This window comes from Peromyscus californicus, unplaced genomic scaffold, assembly GCF_007827085.1.
Source record: "Peromyscus californicus insignis strain IS unplaced genomic scaffold, ASM782708v3 Scaffold_14__1_contigs__length_90479793_seg_2, whole genome shotgun sequence".
Lineage (NCBI taxonomy): Eukaryota > Metazoa > Chordata > Mammalia > Rodentia > Cricetidae > Peromyscus > Peromyscus californicus.
Window position 1 is genome coordinate 30111047 of NW_026294436.1, and position 27890 is coordinate 30138936.

The 27890-nt window shown below is 40.9% G+C and overlaps 1 long non-coding RNA gene across 2 annotated transcripts; it reads left to right on the forward strand.

Moving 5' to 3' along the window:
* The first annotated feature begins 86 nt into the window (after positions 1–86).
* LOC128109761 (uncharacterized) lies at positions 87–27139 on the forward strand. 2 transcript variants are annotated; one of them, XR_008217919.1, is made up of 4 exons: positions 87–171; positions 997–1303; positions 18942–19154; positions 24529–27139. It is a non-coding gene; the product is annotated as an uncharacterized LOC128109761 (long non-coding RNA). The 2 variants fall into 2 exon arrangements; XR_008217918.1 differs by lacking the exon at positions 24529–27139 and having other exon boundaries at positions 18942–19765.
* The last annotated feature ends 751 nt before the right edge of the window (positions 27140–27890 follow it).

Consider the following 27890-nt stretch of genomic DNA (forward strand, 5'->3'; position numbering starts at 1 on the left):
AGGCGGGCTGCGGCGCAGAGGCGGGGCCTGGGGGCGTCGGCCCCGCCTCTCGAGGGCGCGGATTGGCCGGCTGCGGAGGGCCCGAGGGCGGGGCCGCGCGGGCCTGCGGCAGTCCCGGCCGCCGCCGCCGCCGCCGCCGCCGAAGGGTCTGGAAGCGAGGGCGCTGTTGACGTAGGTGCCGCAGCCTCGTGCGCACACAGGCGGGGAGGCGGCGGGCGGGGACACCGAGGGAGCGCTGTTGGGTTGTCCCGGCGGCCAGAGCCGGGAAGGGTCCAAGACCGTACCTTTCCCTTTTTATTTTATTTTATTTTTTTTTGAGCCCCACCTTTGCAACTGATCTATCGTTCCCCATCTTTAAAGATTTACCGGGACACCTATAAACTGCAGCCATCCGGGATGGGGGCGAGCCCGGCCGGCCCCACTCAAGACACTCCACCTATTCTGGGGGAAGGACGTAAACAATTAGAGAACCCCGAAAGAAACGTGGGCTCCTGAGCTAAGTGCTGTGCCTCTCGGCTGTTGGCTCAGGCATCTTGGAATTCCTTAAGGGAATGCATGCTGGTCAGGGAGGAAGGTGGAGAAAGTGCTCTTAGGAAAAGCCGGTGTTTTTGATTTTTGATCATTAAAGGCTTGGCTGCAGCAGGCTGTGACGTGGCAGGGTCCTTCCCCCCAACGCAGGAGACCTGAAGGGTATCTCCTGCCTGGGCACAGCCCAGATCTGAGTTGATAGTGAGAAATACAAAGGGAAACCCAAGATCTTGCAGTTTGGATGCAGGCGGATCGTTTTGTAGTTTCAGAGTGTGTGTAAGGAATCAGGATTTCCTCATGAGTCATTCTTCGTTGAGCAGGCTTAGAATTGACCAGCTGTTCACCTGTTTAAATTAAGGGGTGGGGGTGTGGGGCTAGCGCTGGAGGGGAGAGTCGGGGAGGTGTAAACAGTCTGCTTGGACAAGCTTCATTTGTGAATTCCTCAGAAACCCATCTCCACACCCGCAGGTTTTCAAATGCTCTCGTTCGTAAGAACAAATCCATGACTTCAGTGACAAACTGATTCAGCTTCCTATGTTACCAGAAAGATGCAGCGGAATATCTAAGTGGTTTTCCCATAAAGTCGGGGCAGACAGATGAACAGCACAGTGTGGCGTGGGCTCGAGTTATCCTGCTTCACACTAGACCTTCTAAAAGAAAAATGGAGACACGTTCCTCAAACTGGGAGCCAGGCAACACATTGCTACAAGCTGCGGGTAGTTGAGCTCTGGGTTTGAGTCGGAGAACGGTCTGCAGTCGCTAATGAAGAAAATAGGTATAGCCTTTATTACAAAAGGAATTTCACTTTGATTTTAGTAACAAATGCTTGAAAGCATGTTTATAAATCTGTGAAATGGAATTCTTCATAAGCCCGATAGAACTGCAAGGTTCTACATCTATTTTAATTTCTGATGGTTTAATACTTATTTATTAAGCATGTATAATAGAAAGAGTGTTGCTGTTTAAAATACGTGTAATGTGCAGACATTTTTGATTTTTCTCAACAACATAAAACATGGATGCACTTTTCACTTACAACCCTGGGTGTTAGAATCAAAGACACTGATGTTCCCCTCCTCGGCCAGGAGTCCCTAGACACTTGAGTCTGTCAGCAGGTGTAATCAGAGCCAGTGTTTAACCAGGAGTTGCTAAGTATCTGTTGGCACAGTCACTTTCCCCCTGCTGGGGCCCTAGTTTCTCACGTCTAATAGCAGCAAGTGTGACTTTTTGTTGGTTTGTTTGTTTTATGGCCAGTCTTATAAAATATTATGTAGATCTTATATTTAAGACCTTTCATAACTTCAACAACATTCGTTAATTTGCATGCATAAGCAGGGCAATCCAAAGCCAGCTTTTCAGGATAGAAAAATCGTGAAGACTAACTCAGAGTTAATTGGGTTCTAAATGTGTAAATTCTATTAGCCATCAAGACAATGCAGATGTGTAGTGTCAAGCTTATGATATTTAATAAGTTGCTGTCTGGATAATAAATAAGCAAGGAAAATAAGCCAAATAGTTCATATTTAACCTCTTCCAAATCTTGAAGCCTGAAAAGCCCCGTCCTTTTTATATATCAACAAACGTGAACATACATGTACCCTACCAACAACTGGTTGAAAGACAGACCGTCGTAGACGCTTTTTGTATTTAATACAAGTATTTGTTTTTTTTTTTTTCATGAACCTTTTCAGACTGACAATCGATACTAAGGCACACAATTATTTTTCTCCCTGGAAATTGTGGTTGCTTGATAAACTTGTGTAAGTTTACAACCACAGGTATTTTTGAGAGTTTGGGTAGTACCTAGTACAGGTAGAAACTTTTTTCTTACGAAGTTCCCACGTTGGGCTGGGAGGGAGTATAATGGCAGAGTGCTTGCTTAGCACCTAGTGGATTCTATCTCCATCAAAAATAAACCCCCATGTTAAGGTCTTTTTAAAGACCGGCTTACATATTTAAAGTAAAAGCTACATGTCCGGTGACTTCCCTTTGAGTTTGTTGTTGTTACAGTTGGCTTTTAGGTAAATAGGATTGCTAAATGGTAAGATGACACACAGTTTCCATTTTGTGGTGGCGGAAGTAACAATGCAGTGTGGGTTGTAAAAGTCGCCAGGCAAAGCCACAGTGAGAGAGATTGGCTGATAAACAAAGCCTGGGTTTCCATGTTGAATCTGCCATGCCCTCTGCTGGAGGGAGCCTCTGAACACATTCCCGGTGGATTCTCCCGGAGTGGGGGCTGGATGTTTTCTCTAACAACGTCAGACAGATAATATGAAGAGTAAAATGTCTTCCTTGCCAAATGCCTGTCCTCTCCATTAATTAACTGCTGTGAATTAAAGTATTTATGTATACTAACTCACGCTTTAGAAATTTAGAACCAAGATATATTCTTTTTTAAAATTTTTTTATTAATTTTACGTATCAACCACAGATCCTCCTCTCATCCCGCCTCCTGCTCCCCAACCCCCGCCTTTCCACCTCCCACCAATATATATTATTTTAAAAAACCAAATTATTATTCTTGTGAATAACGATGTGCTTTTTTTCCACTTGGCAGATGTTTCAATTACTAATTTGAAAGAACTCTAAACCTGTGGCTCACCTTTGTGAAATGTTAGTTAAAAAAAGAAATTTTTTTTTAAACCATAAAGTCAGGGATGCAGCAAAGAGTAGGGTAGGTAATTGAAACAGATAAAACATTAGTAATGTGCATATAGTCAGAAATGTGACATGGGTCTTCTTTTTTTCTGTTTTATTTTGTCTAACTTTAGTTTGTGAGATATTTTCTCAGAATGAACACATGGCTTCACAAGACTCTTCGTCAACTCTTTCCTATAATATGATCTCAGATTTTTAAAGTTATTATTAATTTCTTAAACTATAACTTCCGTGCCCAGAAGCTAAGAGAGAAAATTAGTGTTTTTGTCAGGAATGTATTGCTGTAACGCTTGACCTGTGTTTTAGAAGAATTAGTCACTCCACTAGTGTGTGTTGGCGGTTTTAGTTAGTTGTGCTCCGCTTCCTCTGTGCTTTGGAGTATGTACTGCAAACTTAGGCAAGGCATTGGAAATATAATCGCCTTTTTAAACAAAACATAATAATAGTAATAATAATAATAATAATAATAATAATAGGAACATACGGATTTTTTTTCCTGAATGAAAAGTGCTAACATAGATCGAAACATCTCGAATAGGTGTGTGCAGTAATTGCTAGGCTAGTGAGTTAAAGGCTGAGCCTGTGACAAAGCAGGGCACCATCCCTTCTGCTGATTTTTGTGAGTAGAGAGCTGATGGGAGAAGGTGGTTAGAAATACTTCCCTGTAAAGTAAGTTGCATAAGTGATCTGTAGACTGAAAAAAAAAATACAGGAACAAAGTGAGGGGTTTCTTTCTTGACATTTCTTATGACTGGGCTTTTAATTTCTAGCCAAAGAAATTGGAGTGTATTTACTATGGTTTTCAAATGTGGTGTGCTTGGTTAAGGACGTGTCAGATTTCAAAGGCTGTCAGTCACTGGGGGTGTTTTCTCCCTTCTGTTTTTTAAGTATGGAAGGACCAGTGGCAACATGAGATTTGATACACTATTTTTAAGTAGAGAGCATTCGTGTATTTTATGTATTTTTTAGGCCTTCGATTCATGAACTACTTTATAATAATAAACACTTGTATATATTCTCTTCCCCCAGTTCCTTTTCTTTCCTCTTCTCTTTTCCTCTGCCTCCCCTTCTCTCCTTTCCTCCTCCCTTCCTCTTTCCTCTCTTCCTTCCTCTCCTCTTCCTCCATTCCTTTTCTTCCCTTTCCTCCCTCTCCCCTCCCCTCTCTCTCCTTTTACCCTCCTTCCCTTCCCCTCTCTCTTCTTACTGAGTCCAGGCTGGACTCCCAACGCTTGCTGTTGTTACCTTGATCACCCAAGTACTAAGATCACACTAAACACATATGGAGGGGGAGGAGGAGGAGGAAGTGGAGGAGGAGGAGGAGGAGGAGGGGGGGAGGAGGAGGGGGGGGAGGTAGAGGAGGAGAAGGAGGAGAATCATCATCATTATTCCAGGATCTCAGTGGAAATGGCTGGGTGACAGGATGCTGTTGTGGAGATGTTGTGGAGGATGTTGTGGAGATGTTGTGGAAGATGTTGTGGAGATGTGAATAGAATCTGATGCAGCTCTGCTTCGAGTATCAACTTTAAGGGTACCAGTGCTCTCCAAACTTCCCAGCTTCGGAAAGTCAGATACTTCTGTGTTTCTTTTCATCAAGTGTGTTTAACAGAGCAGGTTGGATGGATTTCTTGTCTATAATTGGGACACTTGCCTTTTATCTCTGCTGTTGCTGTTTTCCTACAGCCCACTGGTAGGTGTTATGACTGGGGAGACATGTTCCCCTTTCAGGTGGAAAGAATGAATCAAAGAACACCCCGAGTGGCTGCCAGTTTAAAGGGCATCAGGGCGAGTTATGCCTTGTGCACTGTGGACCTGGTGTGCCAGGGATTGAAGTGGTCTGATGGAGTCTCACCGTTCCACAGTGCTGACAACTGATGTATTGAATCAGCAGCTAACCTGGCTCTGGCCCTCTGGTGCCCTACCATCTCAGCTTGAGTTATCACCTTTTCCGGGGGGATTGGTGATCTGTCTCCTCTCTAGATTTCCTGGTAGTCCTTTCTTCTTCTTCTAAATACCCTATTGGACACATTAGTGATCATTAGTTGTGTAAGATTACCTTAAAAAAATCACCCCCATTTTTTAATAAAAAAAAGAAGCAGAATTAAGTTCACAGCAAAATTGAGACCAAGGTAAAGAAAATACCTCTTTTGCTTCCTGTCTGCGTACATTCCTACCTTCTCTCATTATCAACATACCTCACCCAGATGACGCATATGATGAACCTGTATCGACACATTATTACCATCCAGAGTCCTTGGTTGACCTTAGGGCTCATTTTTGTTGGTGTCCATCCTGTGGGCTTAGGCACATGTACAGCGACCATATCCACCATCACAGTGTTATGAGGACACTTTCACTGCCCTAATTACCCTCTCTGTTCCCATTTGTCTCCGTCTCTGATACCTTTGGCACTGCTGACCTTGTTTTTACCATCTCCATAGTTTTGCCTTTTCAGAATGCCGTATTAGAGTTTGGCATCTAACGTATATAGACCTTTAGGTTTCTTTCATTTTTTTTTTTTAAAAATCACAGAATAATAGTCCCTTATTTGAAGTTTCCATGGCTGTTTTCTCTATTAATCGACTAAAGGATATCTAGGTTGCTTTCAAGTTTTGGCAAACATGAATAGAACATGTTTAAGTTTGTTTTTTTTTTTTTTTTTTTTTTTTTTTGGTTTTTCGAGACAGGGTTTCTCTGTGTAGCTTTGCGCCTTTCCTGGATCTCACTCTGTAGACCAGGCTGGCCTCGAACTCACAGAGATCCGCCTGCCTCTGCCTCCCGAGTGCTGGGATTAAAGGCGTGCGCCACCACCGCCCGGCTATGTTTTTATATGGGCATGTTTTCAAGCCCCTTGATTAGATAGCAGTGGTTGGGTTGCTTAATTACAAGAGCATGTTTAGTATTGTAAGACAACAGCAGGTTGTCTTAAAAAGTAGCTGAACCTGTCATGCTCCATCCATCCTCACTTCCTGTAACTCTGCATCCCTGGTGGCACTTGATGTTCCCAGTATCCTACATTTGGACCATTCTAAAGGGTGTGCATGGCTTAATGTAGTTAACCAAGTCTTCATTTGCAGTCCCCTGAAAGCATGTGGTGCGTAATTTATTTTTGTGTATATATTTGCCCTTTGTCTGTTTTCGTTGGTAAGGTGTCAAAGTTTTTTTTGGCCAATTTTAAATTAGGTTATTTTCCTATTGTTGAGTTTTAAGGTTTTTATGTTTTTAAGTAACAGTCCTTTATCAAATAAATGCATTCGAGTATTCTTCCTGTAAGCCCGTGACTTCTCTTTTTATTTTCTCTCTTTCTCTCCCTTTTGTCTTTTGCCGGGCAGAAAATTTTAATTTCAGGTAAGTCCACCTTAGTATTACCTCATTTTTGCCAAAGGTTAGTTTTTAATCTTTAAGGAGATGACTTTAAAAATAACATACATTTCTGTGACATCAGCATTTTCAGACTCACACACAGTAAGATCCCGAAAACTATATTCGTAATTACCACGAGTGCCAAAATTTCAAGCAGCGATTTAGGCTACATGTCAAACAAGATCAAGAAGGCAACTATCAAACGAAAGAGACTGAGCCATGGCAAATCCCAGGATAGCACATGGAAGAAGGTGTTACCACTTCAGCAGAGGGTTTCCAGCATGTAGGCCACAAGACAGCCAAAGGCTGTTTCTGTACCAGCACCAGCACCAGCATCTCCTATTGTTGCAGCACCTGAAGTTGGCAGCAGTCTCAGTGTCTGCTGACTGCTCAGGTCTGAAACGCCTTCCAGTCAGTTGCCACACCCTCTTCTTGGTCTTTGCTGTTCTATGTAAAAGTGACTGTCAAGCCCCAAACCAGCTTGAGTTTCTCTTTCATCATCTACAAGTCCTATAGATTTACATTGAGGTCTGTGATCCATTTTGAGGACTTCTGGAAAATAGAGTTACTTTCTAAAATATTTAAGCTATCTCTTACCCCTCACAAATGTGTGTGCAATGTCCAGCTTTTTATAGAATTAATATTTTCAACAAAATTATCCACTATTTTTCTAGGGCTAATTGAGTACTTGATAAAATCCATATATTCTCTCTCATCTCCCTCTCCTCCTCTTTCCCTCCCCTTCTCCCCTCTCTCTCTCCCTCTCCTGTCTATCTGTCTATCTGTCACTGTCTTTGAGACAAAGTCTTACTGTGTTCTGGCAAGCCTATAAATTTTCTGTGCATGTCAGGATGGCCTTAAACTCCTGGCAGTCTCCCTGCCTCAGTTCCCCAAATGCTGGTATTACAGATGTTTGTCACCACACACACAACATCATTTCTTTTTCTCAGTACAGTTTAGCAAGGACTTTGACTCTCTGCCTCTCCTCTGTCTGCACCCTGTCACATTGTACTGGAGCTTTCTTATTTGGCGTCCTTCAGTGCATCAACCCTCCAGTGACTATTTTATAGGGTACATTTGGTTTCGTTTCTTTAAGAATTTTAAAAGAAATGTTAAAGCAAGCCAGCTGAAGACGCATTAGAAACCTTGGCAGTCTTCATCTAGATAAGCTGTATTTAACTGAGCAGTATCAGTCGGTTTCACAAAAACTCCTTTGGATTCATCTTTCTAGGGGCCCCATTTTCTGACCCATTAATTATATTCAATTTCAAGCCTTCACTAGCCATGTTGTCTTTTTCATGAACCACAGATGCAGTGATCTCTCATGTGTAGCAAAGGGTTAGAGTAAGGAAGAAAGGCTCACTCGGCTCACGGTTCCAGGGCACAGTCCACTATGGCAGGAAGTCAAGATGGAAGGAAGAGTTTGAAGCATCTGGTCATGGCGCATCTGTAATCGAGACACAGAGGACAATGAATGAATATGTGTGCTCAGCTCCCTTTCTTCACTGTGTACAGTTCAGGGTCCCTGCAAAGGGAATGGTTTCACCCACAGTAGAGACCAGTCTTCTAACTTTGGTTAACCTAGCTAAGATCATCCCTTGTAGGTATGCCCAGAGGCACATCTCTCAGGTAATAGTAGATTTTGTCAAGTTACCAACACAAACCATGACAGTTGCCCAAGAGCTCAACCAAAACTTCATCATTTAGAGTTTGTTCCATATGCACTAGTTTTTTTTTTTAATTAAACTTTTTCCAGACAAAAAAGTCTTCTCACTTTATTTGCTTTTTAACATCAAATGAGAACAGTTTTATACTTCACCGGAAATAAAATTTCCTACTCTTTGAAGATGGGAATTTTCATGTGAAGCATCCTTTTTGGTGATTCTGGAGTTTTTTTTCCTTCTTCTGATGGATTTTGAAAGCCATTTTGCCTGCACATGCTTGAAATTGGATTGTTTTGATGCATCTTCTAACGCTGAGTATTTCTCGTAATGTCAGGCTCTACTTGTCCTGAACGTTTGGATTTCTTCTTGTTAATTCCACTGTAGAACTGCTTCAAGCTGCCTCCAGGCTGGAGATGTCCCACTCCTTATCAATGTCACCCAGGTTTTCTCTTTCCAGTAATGTGTTCATCCGCTTGACTTCCGTTGAAATTGATTCAAGTCCTTCACATTATTTTTTCAAGTTATAGTTTAGAAGTTTGGTGAATTTCCTCTATTTAGACAGGCAGAACTTTCAGGGCAGTCATACCCATGCCAGGCAAGTACTAAATCCCCAGCACCCAGTATCTAATTTTACTTTACTTGCATAAGATGGGTTTTAAAATATTAAAATACTGATCATGACTGTAAGCAAAACAGTGTCCTACAGGAGTCCATGGAGATCTATGAATACTTTAAGGTCTTCTGGCAGTGTAGCCATTAGGCTGACCTAATTGTCTCTATTGCTGTGACATTCAGAACATTATGACCATGAGCAGATCCCATTTAGTCTTCTAGACTATTACATGCCACTTTAGGTTTTCAGGACTTCGATAGCTGCACAATCCATCAGAGAACACGAGTGAACATTCTTCCTGGAACCAAACTAATAATGCCTGGTAACTATGGTAGGTAGGGGAGTAAATTGTTGGTTAATGTTTCTCTGGCCCTGTTTCTCATTTTGCCCACAGAAGCACAGAAAAGTTCCTATTCTCAGAGCATCTCAATTTCTTTTTTCTTTTTGGTTTTTCCAGACAGGGTTTCTTTGTGTAGCTTTGGAGTCTGTCCTGGAACTTACTCTGTAGACCAGTCAGACCTCGAACTCACAGAGATCCGCCTGCCTCTGCCTCCCGAGTGCTAGGATTAAAGGCGTATGCCACCACCTCCCAGCTGCTTTTCAATTTCTCACTAGCCTTGATGTAACCTAAGCAAGACTGGGGACAAATGGGGAAAGGTTAGGAAGGACCCTAAAAAAGAGTTCAAGTTACTTTTCCAATTTCATGTTTCAAACCAAAGATGAAATAAGTATAATTTCAAATTTATTTCACATGTTCAGTGAATACTATCCAGTCATGAGCCAGGAAAGCTCATCTTTCTCAAACTTTCCTTTCATGTAATGAAAAGTCTTCTGACATCCTTCTAGGTGCTTCTGTTCAGAGTGATCCTTTCTGGGTATTTTGGCCTTGTTGTCAACAAGGCAGATCTGTAGACCATTGGGACCCAAATGGCCTAGCTCAATTACCAGCTCAAACTTGTTAACAATGTGAATATAAGTTGGTTGGTTGGGGGCACCATTTTTTGGTTGGGGTAGGCTCACCAAAAAGCATATTGGATGTGCTAAAGATTGGCCAATCTGGACTTGGAAAGTCTGACTGGCTCTACAGATCTTAGCTGAGATTTCTCACGGGTATTGAGGTCAGCTCATACATATTTATGCAACTTCATGACTGCCCTATGTGACTTTCATCCTTGTCTTATAACCTAGGTAAAAGATGGGTCTTTCCTGCCCATGTTAGTGTTAGAGGCAGAAAAAAGCTAGTGGAAAGCAGTTATGGAATTTGTATTTTGCAAAGTTTACCTGACTATGAGATGTCAACATCTTATTTGGTTATCTTTTCATTAATTCATATTCAACAGGGAGATAGAGGCAGAGTAATAGGTGATAAAGTTACCCATTTCTTCTATCCGGGTGACTCCATTTATTATCCACTGTGAAGAATAGTTGAGGCATTTGATGTGACAGAGATGAAAGCCTAGTGAACTTCACCTCAGAGATGCCTAAGTTATGGTCTCAAATTACTACAGTCTATTCACCATGGAAACAGAAAGTCGATGATGGTCCACGCTGTAGACAGCTGAAGTGTCCAAGGTGCTGATGCAGCAGACCTTGTCCAGGGTAGCTGCAGGACGCCAGGGGAGCCCTTCATATCCTTAAGCCTTGTTTTCTTCTCTAAGAAGAAAGAAATGTGTGAATAGATTGCACATACTAAATCTAGTGGGTAGGACTGAGATACTTTTGTCTAATTGTGTATGCTAGTGATTTTGTAGTTTTCTAGGAAGAGTAAGTCAATATTGGTTTTAAGGAAGAAAGAATAACGCACTAGATCATTTTTCTCACTCAATTACCCAGAGATGAGATGATATCTTTAACTTTTATTCTGAAAGATTTTTGTTCAAACCAAAAAACAAACAAAACAAAACATCAACTGAGAACTCCAGAATTTCAGTCGTGATAACATTTTTCATTATCTTCTATTTTTCATTTCTGAGGTGACTAGGTTCTGGGTTTCTGTTCTTTGGAGAACACCGTGGTCCCTCCTTGGCTTGGGTTCACTGTGATACAACTTGAGAAACATCTGGAGGAAGCATTTTGTGTTTTGCAAAGCTGCTAAGGGGAAACTTAGAGAGTTTTTCTTTTACAGTTTAAACATTCAATAGATTTGTTTTCACCTTATGGAACATAAGGAGACGTCCTTGGAAGACTAGAGGCTGCATGACTTCTTGTGTGTGTGTGTATGCCTGTGCACGTGTGTGTGCATGTGCGTGTACATGCTCAGGTTTGAACTTAGAGTTGTACTCATGCTATGTGAGTGACCTGCCAATGAGCTACTTGTTCAGACTGCAGATTGCTGTTTCGTTTGAAGGAGAACAAGAATTTTAGTTCACGTAAAGGAGGAAGTATGTTTATTTTTTTTGAGTATGCGCACTGGTAATGGGCAAGTGATAATGAATATGAGGAGTTAAACACCTTGCCAAGCTGAGTACAAGATGGTGAGAAGAACTTTCCCCATGAATGTCTCAGATCATAAATGTCTCAGGAGTCTTCGTGGGACCACAAATTAGCTCTTTCCCAGCCTCTTCTGCAGCAGGCATTTGTTTGCCCCATAAACACTGATGATGTTACTGAGATGCACTTTTTCCTCCCTGCTCAGTCTGCATCTGTCCTCCTTGTTTGTGCTGGTTAATCCCTGTGTTGAGCTTTCGGCTCATCTCAGACTCACATGGCTGATTGTCCTAGTTCGGTTCATTCTTCAGTTTAGAGGAGAAATTGTTCTTTCTTATTTTGTTCCTAAACTACTTCTCTGAGTGATACTATTATCTACAGTTTCTAAGAAAAATATGAGAGGTAGATAATAGTCACCATTGGTCTATCTTTTTCAAAGTCTGTATTGAATCTACCCTAGTTAATTTAACTTTACTTCTTAAAATATGAATGCTTCCTTCTTTCTACTCCCAGCCCCACTTTCTAATTTTCGCTGCCTCTCTTTTTTTTTTTTTTATTTTTTTTATTTTTTTTTCTTTTTCTTTTTTATTAATTTATTTTGCAATACAATTCAGTTCTACATATCAGCCACGGATTCCCTTGTTCTCCCCCCTCCCGTCCCCCTCACCTTGCCCCCAACCCCCCCCCCCCCATTCCCAACTCCTCCAGGGCAAAGCCTTCCCCACAGACTGAGGTCAACCTGGTAGACTCAGTCCAGGTAGGTCTAGTCCCCTCCTCCCAGGCCGAGCCAAACAATCCTGCATAGGCCCCAGGTTTCAAACAGCCAACTCATGCAATGAGCACAAGATCTGGTCCCACTGCCTGGATGCCTCCCAAACAGATCAAGCCAATCAACTGTCTCATCCGTTCAGAGGGCCTGATCCAGTGGGGACCCCTCAGCCATTGGTTCATAGTTCATGTGTTTCCATTCATTTGGCTATTTGTCCCTGTGCTTTATCCAACCTTGGTCTCAACAATTCTCGCTCATATAAACCCTCCTCATTCTCGCTAATTGGACTCCCAGAGATCCACCCGGGGCCTAGTCATGGATCTCTGCATCCAGATTCCTCAGTAGTTGGATGAGGTTTCTAGCACAACAATTAGGGTGTTTGGCCATCCCATCACCAGAGTAGGTCAGTTCGGGCTGTCTCTCGACCACTGCCAGCAGTCTGTTGTGTGGGTATCTTTGTGGATTTCTGTGGGCCTCTCTAGCACTTTGCTTCTTCCTATTCTCATGTGGTCTTTATTTACCATGGTCTCCTATTCCTTGTTCTCCCTCTCTGTTGTTGATCCAGCTGGGATCTCCCGCTCCCCCAAGCTCTCTTTCCCTCAACCCTCGCCTTTCATTACCCCCACTCATGTCCAGGCTGTTCATGTAGATCTCATTCCATTTCTCTGTCATTGGGCGATCCCTGTGTCTTTCTTGGGGTCCTGTTTTCCAGGTAGCCTCCCTGGTGATGTGAGTAGCAGACAAGTCATCCTTGTTTCATGTCTAGTATCCTGCTATGAGTGAGTACATACCATGTTTGTCTTTCTGTCGCTGCCTCTCTTTTATTAATGGAAGCATCACTCTAAGTTTTCTTACTCCACTGTCAAGTGTAATATACATTAACTGAAGCTATATTTCTTACTTAGATAATCTGAGAATAAGTAAAATATTTTATTAACATGACTTGTTTCTTAAACTTTTGTGGAATTTCCATTTTGGATCCTTGCTTAATAGGCTGTTTCTGTCAGGTCAATGGGTGAAGGCTTAACATATTACATATTAAAGAGGCTAGAACAGTCCCTAGTAATTTCATCTTTTGTAGTTATAAAAACTTTCCTGTTGTAGAATATTAGTTAAAGATGGGTTGCATTTGTTTATGCTGTGGAAAATTTGTTTAATGATACAAATATGTGTTGTATTCTTTTATGTTGCATTTGTTTAACTCTGTGAAGCTGTGTTGCTTTGCCTGTCTAAAACACCTGATTGGTCTAATAAAGAGCTGAATGGCCAATAGCAAGGCAGGAGAAAGGATAGGTGGGGCTGGCAGGCAGAGAGAATAAATAGGAAGAAAAATTTTGGGAGAAAAAAAATAATCAAGGAGTGAGACAAGAAGGGACTAGCCACCCAGCTACACAGCCATACATGGAATAAGAAGGAAAGAAAAGATGTACAAAAATAGAGAAAGGTAAAAGCCAAGAGGCAAAAGGTAGATGGGATAAATTAAGAAAATCTGGTTAGAAATTAGCCAAGCTAAGGCCGGGCATTTATAAAGAAGAATAAGCCTCCATGTGTATTTATTTGGGAGCTGGGTGGCAGGTCCCCCAAAGAGTAAAAAAGCAACAACTATACTTTCTTTCATTGTTCTTAAGCATTATAGTTCTGTTCTTATACAAATACTAGTGCATTTAGATGAAAAAGTTTACATTTATTATAATGACCATAATACATGAAATTATTAGTTTTGATAGGATCCTGAGATTCAAGAAAATGGCAACAAATTTGAAGAAGGTCAGTTGGATTGTGCTTGAAACAGTAAAACACAATAATCTGGATTTCCTTTAAGATCACATCTTGGGTCTTTATATTTACCTCTCTGTCTCTGCTTTGCTCACCACTGAAAAACCTGAAAACGGACGGAACCTGACAATAATAGTAGAAATAAAAATGGAAACTGCTCTAAAACTAAAGGAAAGGAGGGAAGATGGACCATTAATCTCTGTGAGATTATAGAAATCCTGGGATACGAAAGAGAGTTCTGGGACCAGGCTGAAACAAAACTGAGCTGACAATACATCAGCGTGAGATCCTTACAGAGCCTTCTCAGATGTAAGTGGCTAGTTTCTCCCATGGGTCCAGAAAATGCATAGATTTTGGGGAAGAGCATTTTAAACATAGACATGCTGGAAGGTAGTAAGTAGAGGTTAAATTATTTCAGAAGTTGGGGTAGTGGCACAGGTAGTATTTTTTTTTCTTTTTGAGTTATTTGAGTTTTTTGTGCAATGCATTTTGATCATATTCACTCTTCCCCTGACTCCCAGGTCTATCCATCTTCCCTCCCTAGCTGACTTTGTATCCTCTTTTATTTTCCCACACATCAAGTCCAATCTGTGCTCCCCCTTGAGTCTTGGATGTTTGGCCATCCACTGGAGTGTGGTGGGCTTACCAAGGCCTAAGCTCATAAAGGAAACAAATTCTCCCCCAGCGGCTTTCAGCTGCCAAGAGCTCCTAGGTTTGGGGTGGGATTCCGTCAGGCTGGAGATTAGGCAAGTCTTGTGTATGCTGCTGTAAATGCTATGAATTCATAAGCACAACTGTCCTGTTTTGTCCGGAAGACACTGTTTCTTTGTAATCATCAAATGCCTCTGGCTATTACATTCTTTCTACCCACTATTCCTCTAAGATTCCAGAGGCTTGGGAGGAAGGGATGTGATATACATACCCTATTTAAGGCTGAGCATCCCACACTCTCTTACTCTCTGCAACTTGACACTTGTTAACTATCTGTGTTAATCACTACTTAATGCAAATGGAAACTTCCCTGGCACTAAAGGAGAATCTATTACTTTATTAAATGGATGTAGAGTTACACTAACTCCTAGTGACTTATTGTTATGCCCATTGATTAATGCAGTATTCAGCCCTCATCAGGGTAATTTCTATTAGGTTTGATCTTAACGTGGAGAGTGTGATAAATGATCTTTTAAGTCAAAGAGGAAATAAATATGAAAGATAAAGGCTACTTCAAGACTACAGATCAGACAGCACACATGATCTTTTAAGATGGGTCAAAGTCATATATAGAAAATAATTTGATGAAAATTCTTTAATTTTTTAGGAGAAGAAAGATTGAAAATAGATCAGTGAACATGTTTGTTGCTTACTGGTTTCAGGGAGGATTGAATTAAGGATTCTGCAGTTGAGTCAGAGCTGAACAAGGAGCATGGCTGTTGATGAGTACTGACATCAGGATTCAGTGGGTTGTTTAGATGAGCTGTATCAAGCCATTAAGGGTCAAATAATTCCCACATTGCTGCAAAGCACAGAGTGGTATTCTCAATGACTGTTTGAAATCAACAGTCTGAAAAAGACAGTACCCAAAAGTAGACCAAAGGCCAATTCCAATGATAAAGCTGTGGAGATGTTGAAATTCTTTCAAATGGGTTCCAGCAGAAAATGTTGTAAAGTGAGTAGAAATATTTTCATAGTGGGATATAAAATTCTTATCTTCTATTGGTGTTAAAGGAGCTCTTTTTAGCTTCTGAAAGGAAGCAATGAAAGATACTGTGCTATAATTTACAGATAAGGCGGTTGATATAGTCACCTGGCTTTTTCCTTAGTAGTGCCCGTAGCTGTGGGATGGAATGTGTGGATGCGACACTACTGTTCACCTGTCCCCACACAGAGTATGAGGAATGAGTCTGAGCCAGGTGAACACTAAGACAGAATCCTCAGTACCTCTCCCCCCCACTCACTTCTGCTTCTTAATGTCTTGAATTGGTCACCTGTATGGCTGTCCTATTTTACGTTGCTCTCATGAAATAAGAGCTGTAATTATTCACCTTTTCCACAAAACAGTTGCCAAGAAAATACTTGGTGGATGAGTCTAATCAAAGAAGCTGTGTTACAGTGAGAAGTTCACTGGCTTTGGAGACAGGGATTTGGTTTCAAGGCCAGGCTACTAATGATTAACCACCTCTGTCTAGGCACTTCCTCCCTATTCAGCTAAGACTTCCCCTTGGGAGCCTCCCAGACACCCACACTATCCAGTGTTCACAATGAGCTCATTGTGCTGTGTTTTCCCACAAGCCCATGCTTCCCTCTTGGGCAGGTGTCACTTTGCTGTTTCCTCTGTGAGCCCATGGGGACTTTCAGTGCAGACTCCTTTCTGTCAGAGACCAGCTCAGTCAGGCTCATGTGGGTGCTAAGGGAGTTTGTGACAAAAATGAATGGCTTAACATACTTGAGAATGGGAAGATGGTTTTGGGGTTTCCAAGAATGTTCTTTAGAGAACAAGCTGCCTTTCCCCACCTCAATACAAATTCCAATAGCCACTCTCCACTTCAATACTAGTCTAAATAGGCCTTGTTACCAAGCAACAGTCACATTCTCTCCATTCCTTAGCCAGTGCTTGTCATATCAACCAATGTCAAAAAATACCCAAGAATATCCACTTCAAAGGGGGAGAGGTTTATTATCCCTTACTGTATGGGGGAACAGAAAGACAAGGTGATTTGTCTCATGGCAGCTGGGCATCAGTAAAGGAGAGAAGGAACTGAGGTCTCTGTTTCTTCAAGGGCACATCTCCAGTGACCTAACTCCCTGTGGCTCGGTTCCATCTCTTAATGGTTCCACTACCTCCCAACAGAGTCAAAGGCTGGCAGCCTTCCAGCTTCAACACGTGGTCTTCGGGGGATCACTTAAACTCTAAATCATAGCAGGACTTTAAGATAGGAGCCACTGTCTGCATTTTACAGCTGCTTGGAGAAGGCCCTAAATCCTAGTTACTTAATCCACTGCAGATCTGGGATTCGATCTCCGAATGTGTAATTTTTGGGTTGTCATCAAGAGATTTTCTCAGGACACTGTGCAATTATGCTCTCTGAAAGACTGACCTGAAAAGTTAAGCTATAAGGTTCTTCTTAGCTATCAGGCTCATTCCTAGGTAGGTGAGGTTGACTAGTGGGCAGGACAGCAGTCTTCTGGAGACAGGAATAGCTATTAAGGGCTTTAAGAAAGAAATTCCTGGAGCGGATAAAAACTACTAGCCATCATGGTCCTGATCTGACTTTTTAAAAATACCCTTTGTGTCTAACATAACCTTTATATATGATGTATAATAGGATTACTGTACCTAAAATTAAAACAATCAAGTACATAGTTTTATCAAAGGTAACAGATAAAGGAGCATATGGCTCCTTTACATACCTGTGATGCTTCACCAACAGGGAGAACTATGAACTTGAACTCCTGGAAAGAATCTGTGTCTACAGAGACTGATTGACTGATAAAACTGCAGTGAGGTGGTGAGGTTGGAATGTTGCAGGTCCAGAGGCCAATTACCTTATCTTGGGCTACTGTTAGCCCCATGAGTAGTTCCCAGCTATTCCTTGCCCACCTCTGTGTCATAACTAACTTCCTGTGACTAATGGATTAAAATCTTTTGAAATCTATGAACTTAGGAGACCACTAGATCCACCAATCCCAAAGCCAAGAATGTCATCAGATAACATCTGGGGCCCATAGAAAAGCTTCCCTTGTATGCTCTAATCACCTCTTTGATATACCCACCAGTGTATTTTAAACTTGCCTTGATTTATGACTTTGTTCTGTAAAAGTTCATGAAGCTGCCTTAGAACATGGAATTTGGGATAACCTAAATCTGTGTTCCTGGGCCATGGTCATACAATTTTGGCTCCACAATAAACTATCTCTTATTCCCTTAAGAAAAAAAAAATTAAGCTAGTGAGAGCCAGCATCAAATACACTGTTTGATGCTGAATCTGTATTTTCTCAATAAAACACTGAAGTAGCTATTTATGAAAAGCCTACAGACAATATTAGTAATTCATGAACGAAACTTAGAGGCTTTTTCAAAGAATAAAACTATTAGTAACTATGTTTGTATATATAGAACTGTACAGATGTCTGTAGGAAGCCCATGGAATACTTTTCCTCTCCATATTGGTATCTACTGTTTAATATGCAAACATGTTCTTATTAAACATAAAGACTTTTTTGAGTCCATTATTTGTTGGTCAACTACTCCTGAACATGAAACATGCCCCGGAGTAGTTGATATGCCCAGTGTCATTCCATCACAGAAAACTGATATTCCTTCTCCCAGCAGGTATAAATGACAGTTCCATTTTAAGCCTTTATCCTGGCGGCTAGATTTGCATTCATTTAATCATTTATTTTTTTAAAATAATGGAATAAAATATAATAAGGTAAAACAAAGACTGTCACATTGAATTTGGACAAGACAAGCCAACAGAAGGAAAAGAGCCCAAGAGAAGGCACGGGAGTCAGAGACCCACTCATTTGAACACTCAGGAATCCCACAAAAATCACCAAACTGAAAGCCATAAAATAAATGTGGAGGACCTTGTGCAGACCTCTATAAGCCCTATGCACGCTGCTTCTATCTTTGCAAGTCCTTGTGAGCTTTGCTCATTTTGATTTAGAGGACCTTGTTTTCTTGGTGTCCTCCATCCCCTCTGGCTCTTAACATTCCCCTTCCTCTTCTGCTGGGTTCCCTGAGCTCTGAGGGGAAGGATTTGGTGGAGACATCCCTTTTTGGGCTGAATATTCCAAGGTCTCTCATTGTCTGTGTAATGTCTGGCTGTGAGGCTTTATATGTGTTCTCATCTGCTGCAGGGGGGAGCTTCTCTGATGATGGTTGAACAAGGAACTATGATTATAGTAGAATATCATTAGGAATCATTTTATCACAACATTTCTTCTTTTTACTTTTTTTTAGATTAGTATTATTTGGTTTTGTCTTAGGTCCCTGGGCTATCTAGTCGCAGGTTCTTGGTCATTCAAGCAGTGTTGAGTATGGGTTCCATCTTGCGGAGCGGGCCTTAAGTCATATCAGTTATTGGTAGTTTACTCCCACAAGCAGTGTGCCACCATTGTCGTGTTTATGTTTCTCTTTTGATAGCATGCAGAGTACCTTCCTGTAAAAAGACGCTGGAACACGGGGATGAAGGCTCTGTGTAGGCACCAGCTCAACATCTCCACGTTCAGTGAGTTGTGTGGGTGTTGTCTTCGTTAATGGAGCCTTGCTGTCAGTCTGTGGAGATCAACCTATAGCATTGGCAATGGCCTGGGTTGTTTGGGGAATTCCATGGGACCTCTCTGGCCAACAGCTCAAGTAGGTATAACTCAATCCCCATTCTGGAAGCTTCTTTGGGTGACAAGAGATGGCTCGTTGGGACTCTGACTCCCCCATTATTTGGTGATGTCATTTACATTGACTTCATATATGTTTATATTTTGGGAGATTTCTATTCGGTTTCCATACTACCCCTTAAATGCCCCTTAATCTTAGCCATCTCTCTCCATATTTCCTCCGACCACTCCGTCCCCACTCCCTCTCCCTATTAAACATAAAGTACTCTTAGTAAGTGGCAGAAAAGTTGCTACAATTTATGGAGGCTATATTTATAAATTAAAATATTGTTATGTATGGATAATTTACAGTTATACAATTTTAAAATCAGTATCATGTCTCATAAATATAAATTTTCAGACAAATGCTACTGAATATTTATCTTCTTCCTATACAAATAGAGTCTTACTAAATTCTTCTTTAATATTTAATACTCAGATCTTGAAATTTTGAGCATTTTTTTCTCAAAAGTCGTCTGACGTTTAAAGCTATGTGAATAACTTTATTCTTTTATATCTTATTTGAGGTATTTTAGTTAGAACAGATATACTAAATCTTAGGTACAGTAAGTATGTGTATTAAAAAACAACAGATAGCTGGGCGGTGGTGGCACATGCCTTTAATCCGAGCACTTGGGAGGTAGAGGCAGGCGGATCTCTGTGAGTTCAAGGCCAGCCTGGGCTACAGAGCTAGTTCCAGGACAGGCTCCAAAGCTACACAGAGAAACCCTGTCTCGAAAAACCAAAAAAAAAAAAAAAACCCAAAAAACAAAAAACAAAAAACAGATATAACCACCATCCATCCACCCATCCATCCATCCATCCATCCATCCATCCATCCAGCCAGCCAGCCATCCAGCCATCCAGCCATCCAGCCATCCAGCCATCCAGCCAGCCATTTCTCCATCTATCTAACCAAACAAACCAATAAACCAAAGTATAAACACCTTTATCAGTTCAGTAAAAATTCACTGGAAATCTCAGTTTTAAGTATGAACTTATATGAAAGCATGAAATGAAATGCTTGTTTTGTTTTTTGCTTATAGATTACATTTTAAACTTATTTACTGTGTGTGTCTGTATACATTCTCTCTCTCTCTCTCTCTCTCTCTCTCTCTCTCTCTCTCTCTGCCACACATAGAGAGGTCAAAGGACAACTCTTTGAAGTCATTTCTCTCTTTCCCCCTATGGACCTTGAGGATGTAACTCAGGTCCCTGAGTACTGGCAGCAGGCACTTTACCTACTGAGCATCTCACTAGCACAGATTTTTGCTTTTATATCTCAGTAAGGTATTTTAATTTTTATGAAAAAAACTTAAATAATAAAATTGGAAAATTTAACTTATGTGATAAGCCACCACCCTTCAGGGATTAGAGTGTTATCAACTTATGGACAGTCTCTTTTTGAAATTGTGCTATATTGTAGAAGCTGTTTTATCAATGAAGAAATCTATTGATGTTTAAGAAACTCTAATTTACTAATAAAACACTAAATAGAATTTATATCACAGTATCTTCTCTACCGAGTTTCCCAAGAGAGTCAGTGTGTGTGTCTAATTGAAAGCTTTTCCCAGCCTCAGCATTATTTCAGATGATGTGCAATATCACCAAGCCCACAAAACTGGGATTTGACTTTCACTGTGTAAGTTAAAAAAAAAAAGTTAAAAAGATGATTGAGGACTGGGGAGATGTCTCAGTCAGTAAAAGTGCTCGCCACACACACAAGCATGAGGACCTGAGTTTGATCCTCAGGACCCACATAAAAAGCCAGGTATGATGGCACTAGGGAGGCAGAGACAGGTGAATTCTTGGAGTTCATTCACTATCCAACCTTCTTGGTTAATCAAAAAAAAGGTAGATGGCTCATGAAGGACATTTGAGATTTGCCTCTGGCTTCCACAAACACACATACATGATGTATTTCCTCACATATACCTATGTGCGAGCATGTGTGCATGCACACACACATGCGCACAAACACATGGGCACACACGCATGCACATGCACGCACACACAATTTGTTTTAAAAAATTGATTGATAGTCATCTAGGAACCTAAGTAAAATTGAAAAGCTCTACCTGCCATGTCATTAGCAAAGTTTGCTTTTAAACACTTGCTTTTGGTGGATATGACAAAGAATTTTGTAAAAAGAAAATAAAAAGGTCTAGAGTATTTTGACATAGGCCCATGATCTCAAGACTTGGGAGGTGAGGCAGGTTAGTGAGTTCAAGGCCAACGTGGACCACAGAGGGAGGAGAGCCAGTAAAAAAGGAGAGGGGAAGAGAAGAGCTTGGGAAGTCCTAGGAAGAGAAGAGCTTAGATGTGCAGTTAGGTCTGAAGAGTTAGGCCAGTTAGGTCAGGAAAGTGCTCTTTCATGCAGTGAAGGGTCTGTTTATCTTACACCAGCTCAAAAGCAAATCTTGTTGACTACAATTTAATAAATGGATCCATTTGTGTGTTTGGTTACTTCAGGACAGATATTCTCAGGTTACGTTAGGTGACTGCAATGTATTGTCATGACCAAACAAAGGGAAAAGGGAGCCAGGAAACTCTGAGGCAGCCTGCAGTTCAGGATCATCAATGCTGGGGACTGCGGTGATTGGAGTCATCCATCTTGCTGGTGACTCAGAGCCTGTTTTTTGGCTTCCTTGTATTATATCTTCTATACCACCATCAATTACTTCTTTCTAATCTCCAATTTCTGTAGTTAGAAGATTTCCTGTGTCCCAACCTACTGGCAGTTGGGACAAATCTCTCCTGATCATGTCCCCCAAGTAAACACACAGAAGCTTATATTAATTAAAACTGCATGGCCATGTCTCAAGCTTTTTGCTAGCTAGCTCTTATATCTTAAATTAGCCCATAACTATTAATCTATGTATTGTCACATGTTCCATGGCTTTACCTGCGTCCCATTACATGTTGCTCCTTGGGCGGCTTGCTGGCATCTCCTCTCCTTCTTCCTGTCTCTCTCTTTGAATTTCCTGCCTGCCTCTAAGAAACCTTGCCATAGGCCAAAAGGCTTTATTTATCAACCAATCAGAGCAGCACATATTCACAGCATACAGAAAGACTTCCCCCATCAAATTTATGCCTAGCAGTTTCAGATATTGTGTTTTAATTTAAAAATAGAAATGAATAGTAGCTTGAGGCTTACTGTATGCTAAGCATATTCTCATTTTGAACCTCATGATAACCTTTTGAGCAAGGTGTGAGATGTTTTTCTCATAGGATCATTCACCATCCTTGTCCTTAAATTAGTGCACAAGGACCCACAATCAGCACACTAGGAAAATAGTAATAAAGTGAATGCCAATAGATTTCCCACTCAAAACCCCTCCCAACTAGATATTGATGTATCAGTTACATTTGTATCATTGTGACAAATGGAGAGATTTAGCTTAGCTCACGGTATCAGAGGGTTTACTCCATGGCTACATGGCCCCATCCATCATGGAGATAGGAACATGGCAGATAGGAAACAGTAGGGAAAGAAGAGGGGGCCAGAGATAAGCTAGACTGAAGAACTACGGCCTACTTCCTCCAGTTAGGTCCAGGACCTGTCACATAGCACTGCCAGCTTAACACCTAGCCAAGTAGACTTTCACATTCAAGCCATAACATTCTGTCTCTAGTTCCCAAAGGTCATGGGCGTCTCATATCAGCATTTACCTATTTCTAATAAGAAGTTCCAGCTCTCAATAATCTAACATTGTTAGGAGTCAGAGTTCAAAATCTTCGCTGAGTCCCAAGACAAACTCTTAGTTTGTGACCTGATTGATTATAAAATAAACATATTTCTAGGCTCTCAAGGATTAGTAAACATTCCCATTCCAAAATGGAAAAACAGAAGAGTAGCAAAGAAGATTTGGGGCAAACTAAAGTTAAAACCCAATAGAGAATCATTAAATCCTTTATATCTGTCATCCAGGACACATGGTGGTCTAACATGGGCTCCAACAGGGGAGGGCAACCCTAGCCATGTCATTGTCAGCCTACATGGTCTCTCCCTTAGGCTGACTTAAGTCATTGTCTGTGGCCTTCTTCAGCAAACTACTGTGGGATGTTTTGAATGCTATGAACATGTTACTCTGATTGGTTGATAAATAAAAAGCTGATTGGCCAGTAGCCAGGCAGGAAGTATAAGTGGGATAAACAGACAAAGAGAATTCTGGGAAAAGGAAAGCTGAGTTAGTTGATGCCAACCCACCATTCAGGAAGCAGCATTTAGTGACACAGGTAAAGCCATAGAACATGTGGCGACATACAGATGAACAGAAATGGGCTGAGTTTAAGTGTAAGAGCTAGTCAGTAGTTATCCTGAGCTAATGGCCAAGCAGTTTTAATTAACATAAGCCTCTGTGTGTTTTCTTGGGTCTGAGTGGCTGTGGACCAGGTGGGACACAGGAAAACTTCAGCTATAAATGGTGCCAAAATGTAGGACCTAAAACCTGAGAAAGCTTTAAAAAGAAAGATTCTAAAACAGAGCTAAAAACAGCTTCCTAGTTGTGTCTCTGAGGCCAGCCATGAGCTACAGTATGGTGGGTTCGCAGTGGCGTGTGGGCCTGAGTGCAGCATGGTGGATTTCCACCATGGTACACAGTGGCGTCTCCAAGCCACACAGTGCACTGCATCGTGACAGATTTAGCTTTTGCTAGAAAAAGAAAAAGGGAAAGAAATAAAAGTTTTTTGGGCTACATGCTCCTGGATGGAAGCATAGACCCACTGCTTCTCAGAGTTGGCAGTGGGTATGGTTCCCACAGCTGGTGGTAAATGTAGTACCACCATGCTGGAAAGCTGAGATGGGTGGAGCCAGCAGCCAAAGCTGCCATTTCAGTCCTAGTCATGCTGCAGTTTAAAGCAATAGATTCACAATAAGACAGATTCAGATGGAATAGTTTACAACGTGTGTAAAAATGTAAGTAGGCTTGGAAGAGAGTGAAAAAGGAATATATGCAGTTATATAAAGAAGTAATTTTAAAAAATAAAGTCTTTAAAGAGACAGTGAAGATAATATAAAAAATATCTGTGTGGATATTACACAGAGAATCTGGATTGTGTTGTCTTTGATATTTTTAACTGCAGAAAGACATTTGATTGTAAAGGCTGCTCAGTTAAATCATGGTTTTTTCGAGACAGGGTTTCTCTGTGTAGTTTTGTGCCTCTCCTGGAACTCGCTTTATAGACCAGAATGGCCTTGAACTCACAGAGATCCGCCTGCCTCTGCCTCCTGAGTGCTGGGATTAAAGGTGTGTGCCACCACCGCACGGCTGTATATTTTAAAGATATTTTGATTTCAAAATTTATGTCTAAGGATATGTTGCTTTGGAAAAGAGGTTCTACTTTTGTTTCCACAGAAGATGAGAACCTGTGGATTGCTTCCAGGCTAATATGGTTTGACCAGCCAAGACCCCCTGAAAAGTTTCTGATGACACCATGGCCCAGATGATCCAACATCCAGAATGGTTTCAAGGCAACTGGCTCAGACAATGCAGCCTCATAGACTATTCCAGTCAGGACTTGACCATAATCCTAAAATTTTCTTTGTATCCCCATAGAAATACAGCACCCTTTATCAGCAGGAAGTAGCCTAGAAAGCTATACCCACATTCCCAAAAAATGGATTATGAATGTTTATCTTTGTTTAGGTTGTTGGTTACAAATTGTTATTGGTCACAGTCAATCTCTTTCTAGAAGAAGAAAGAGAGATATGATATAGAAATATAGGATAAATATTTTACATTGCTATAGATTTTAGTTTATTGATAAAAATTTAAAGTTATTTTGTTATACTTTATATATTTCTACTCTCGTTTAAGGTATTATGTTTATGTAACTCATTTAAATTGTAATGATAATTAAGAAATATAGATTAATTATTAGTCTTCTATGATAGTCAAACTTATAATCATGTTAAGTTTTCTAGGTATACATAGATATAATTCAATTAGGTAGATAATCTTCAAACACTTCAAAGACCTACAGAATATGGCATTTAAAGTGTTTTAAAAACTTAGACTTTCTGGACAATGAGACACATCTGTTCTTGGCAGCACCGATTTACTTCAAAGAGAAAGATGGGCGTTGAAGATACTCCATATGGAGTTTACCTTCTTCTTGGGAAAAATAGTCATTTGGGCAAGAAACTGTTCTTGCCTGGACTGCTTGACAAAATATTGTATCGGCTGGACATGCAGAACCCATAGGAAGGTGACCACTGAACTTTGCAAAGCAAAATGGTCCTTCAGGTTCCTGCTTCACAGAAGAAACTGCCAGATATTCTACAGGACACAGAGAAGAGATTGAGAAATTCTAGGCTGAAGATGGATGCCCCAAAGTTACAGAGGAACTTTGAATGACTGTATAGGCAGCCAACTGTCTCTGTCATTCTAGATTTTTGGAAGTTGCTTATAATGCATTTTCTGTTTACTTAGTTAATATTATATCCTTCTGGGGTCTTTCATGTAGTTGAAGACTAGATAATTATAATTATAATTTTTCTTGGTTATGATAAAAAATAAATTAGATATGAAACTTTAGACTCACAAATATAGGATAGATAGAATATTTTCTTTTATTTTGCCAAATACAAATAAACTAGATATTGTAACTGTAATTCTTGCTTGATAACTGTTCTATTATATGTAATTTTATCATGTTAAAGTTAAAACCTACCTTTTTGATTAGACAGAAAAGGAGAAGTGCTGTGGAATGTCTTTCTATACGCTGCGAATATATGTTACTCTGATTGGTTGATAAATAAAAAGCTGATTGGCCAGTAGCCAGGCAGGAAGTATAAGTGGAATAAACAGACAAAGAGAATTCTGGGAAGAGGAAGGCTGAGTCAGGATACACCAGCCCACCGTTCAGGGAGCAGCATGTAATAGCACACAGGTAAAGCCATGGAACATGTGGCGATATATAGATGAACAGAAATGGGCTGAGTTTAAGTGTAAGAGCTAGTCAGTAGTTAGCCTGAGCTAATGGCTGAACAGTTTTAATTAATATAAGCCTCTGTGTGTTTTCTTAGGTGGTTGCAGACCGGGCGGGACACAGGAAAACTTCAGCTACAGCAAATGTTCCATATTCTTGGTATTTCTAAAATATTGGAGTCTCTGCTACAGCTTCACCTTTGCAGCTTCATGTGTTGTTGTATTAGGGGACACCTGCAGAGACCTATGACCTGAGACCCTGCTACATATGATGTGGTCTCTTAGGTGTCCGTGCAACTCTTGGATTCTGTATCACATGAATGACACCAAGGTCTTCTGCTTTCTTGTGAATATAGGGGACCCTTTTGACAGTGGCTGCAATAGCCTCTGAGGGCCTGAGCAGCTGAATACAGGGACGCATTTCCTAGATAATCCCATGTGAGCACGGCACCCCACAGTGCTCCTTACTCAAAGGAAAGACTTTCCTAATGAATTTATAATTTCATGTCATAGAACTCTCAGTGGAAGGGGCCTTGTTGTAGAATATTAGTTGAAGATGTGTGACATTTGTTTATGCTGTGGAGTATTGGTTTAATGGTGCAAAGATGTGTCACCTTCTTTTATGTTGCATTTGCTTAACTCTGTGAAGCTATGTTGCTTTGCATATCTAAAACTCCTGATTGTTCTAATAAAGAGTTGAATGGCAAATAGTGAGGTGGGAGAAAGGATAGGCGGTCTGGCAGGCAGAGAGAATAAATAGGAGGAGAAATCTGGGAGGAGAGGATTGGGGAGTGAGAAAAGAAGGAGAGGAAGACATCAAGGGCCAGCCAGCTATGGAATAAGAAGGAAAGAAAAGATATACAGAAATAGAGAAAGGTAAAAGCCCAGAGGCAAAAGGTAGACAGGATAATTTAAGTTAAGAAAAGCTGGTTAGAAATAAGCCAAGCTAAGGCTGAGCATTCAAAAGTATGAAAAGCCTCTGTGTGCCTCCAAAAGCCCGAAGAGTAAAGAGTTAAAAAAAAAACAAAACCAAAAACTACAAGGTCTGGCAAATTCATGAGATGTCCTTAAGGAATCTTCCCGTTATCTCTGCAAAGTGCTTGACATCATTTACCTGTGAAGACTCTTTAACCACCATACCCCCCTGCTCTACAACTGGAACCTTTTCTGTCTGACACCTTTTTTTCTGGCCAGACTACAGGTTCTAAATCCTTCAGCTCTACTCTTTGCTTTAAAATTTCAGTGTAAACCCAGCTAAAAGCAGCCAGAAATATCCATAGTATATATGCAAGGCCTATTAATTTGGCTTTACCAAAATTACCGACAATGCAATCTCCTTGCAGTAATGGAATCTGAATGACCTGTAGCCTACCAGTCAAGCCTTCTTTTCCATTTGAAGCCTTCCTCTTGTCAGTACTCTGGTCTTCTGACTACCCATGAATTGCCTCATTAAGTTGAGCTTACATTACTCTAGGCTTTCCCTAGCCTACTTCTTCACACTTTCCCAGATTCCTTCTCCAAGCCAGGTCCAAATGCTTAAGAACTACATAGTGAAGTTGAGTCAGAGCAACACTTCTACTCTGGGTACCATTTTCTATGTTGTTGTTGGATCACTGTGATGCCATATATGACATAAAGGGAGGAGGAGGTTCAGTCTGTGGATGCTTGGCCCCATTTGCTTGAATAGAACATCATGGCAAGGGATGGGGAGGAGAGGGAGGGAGAACGTGGAGATGGAGGAAGGAACAAGGTATTTGTTCCAGTGACCCATTTACTATGGCTCTAGA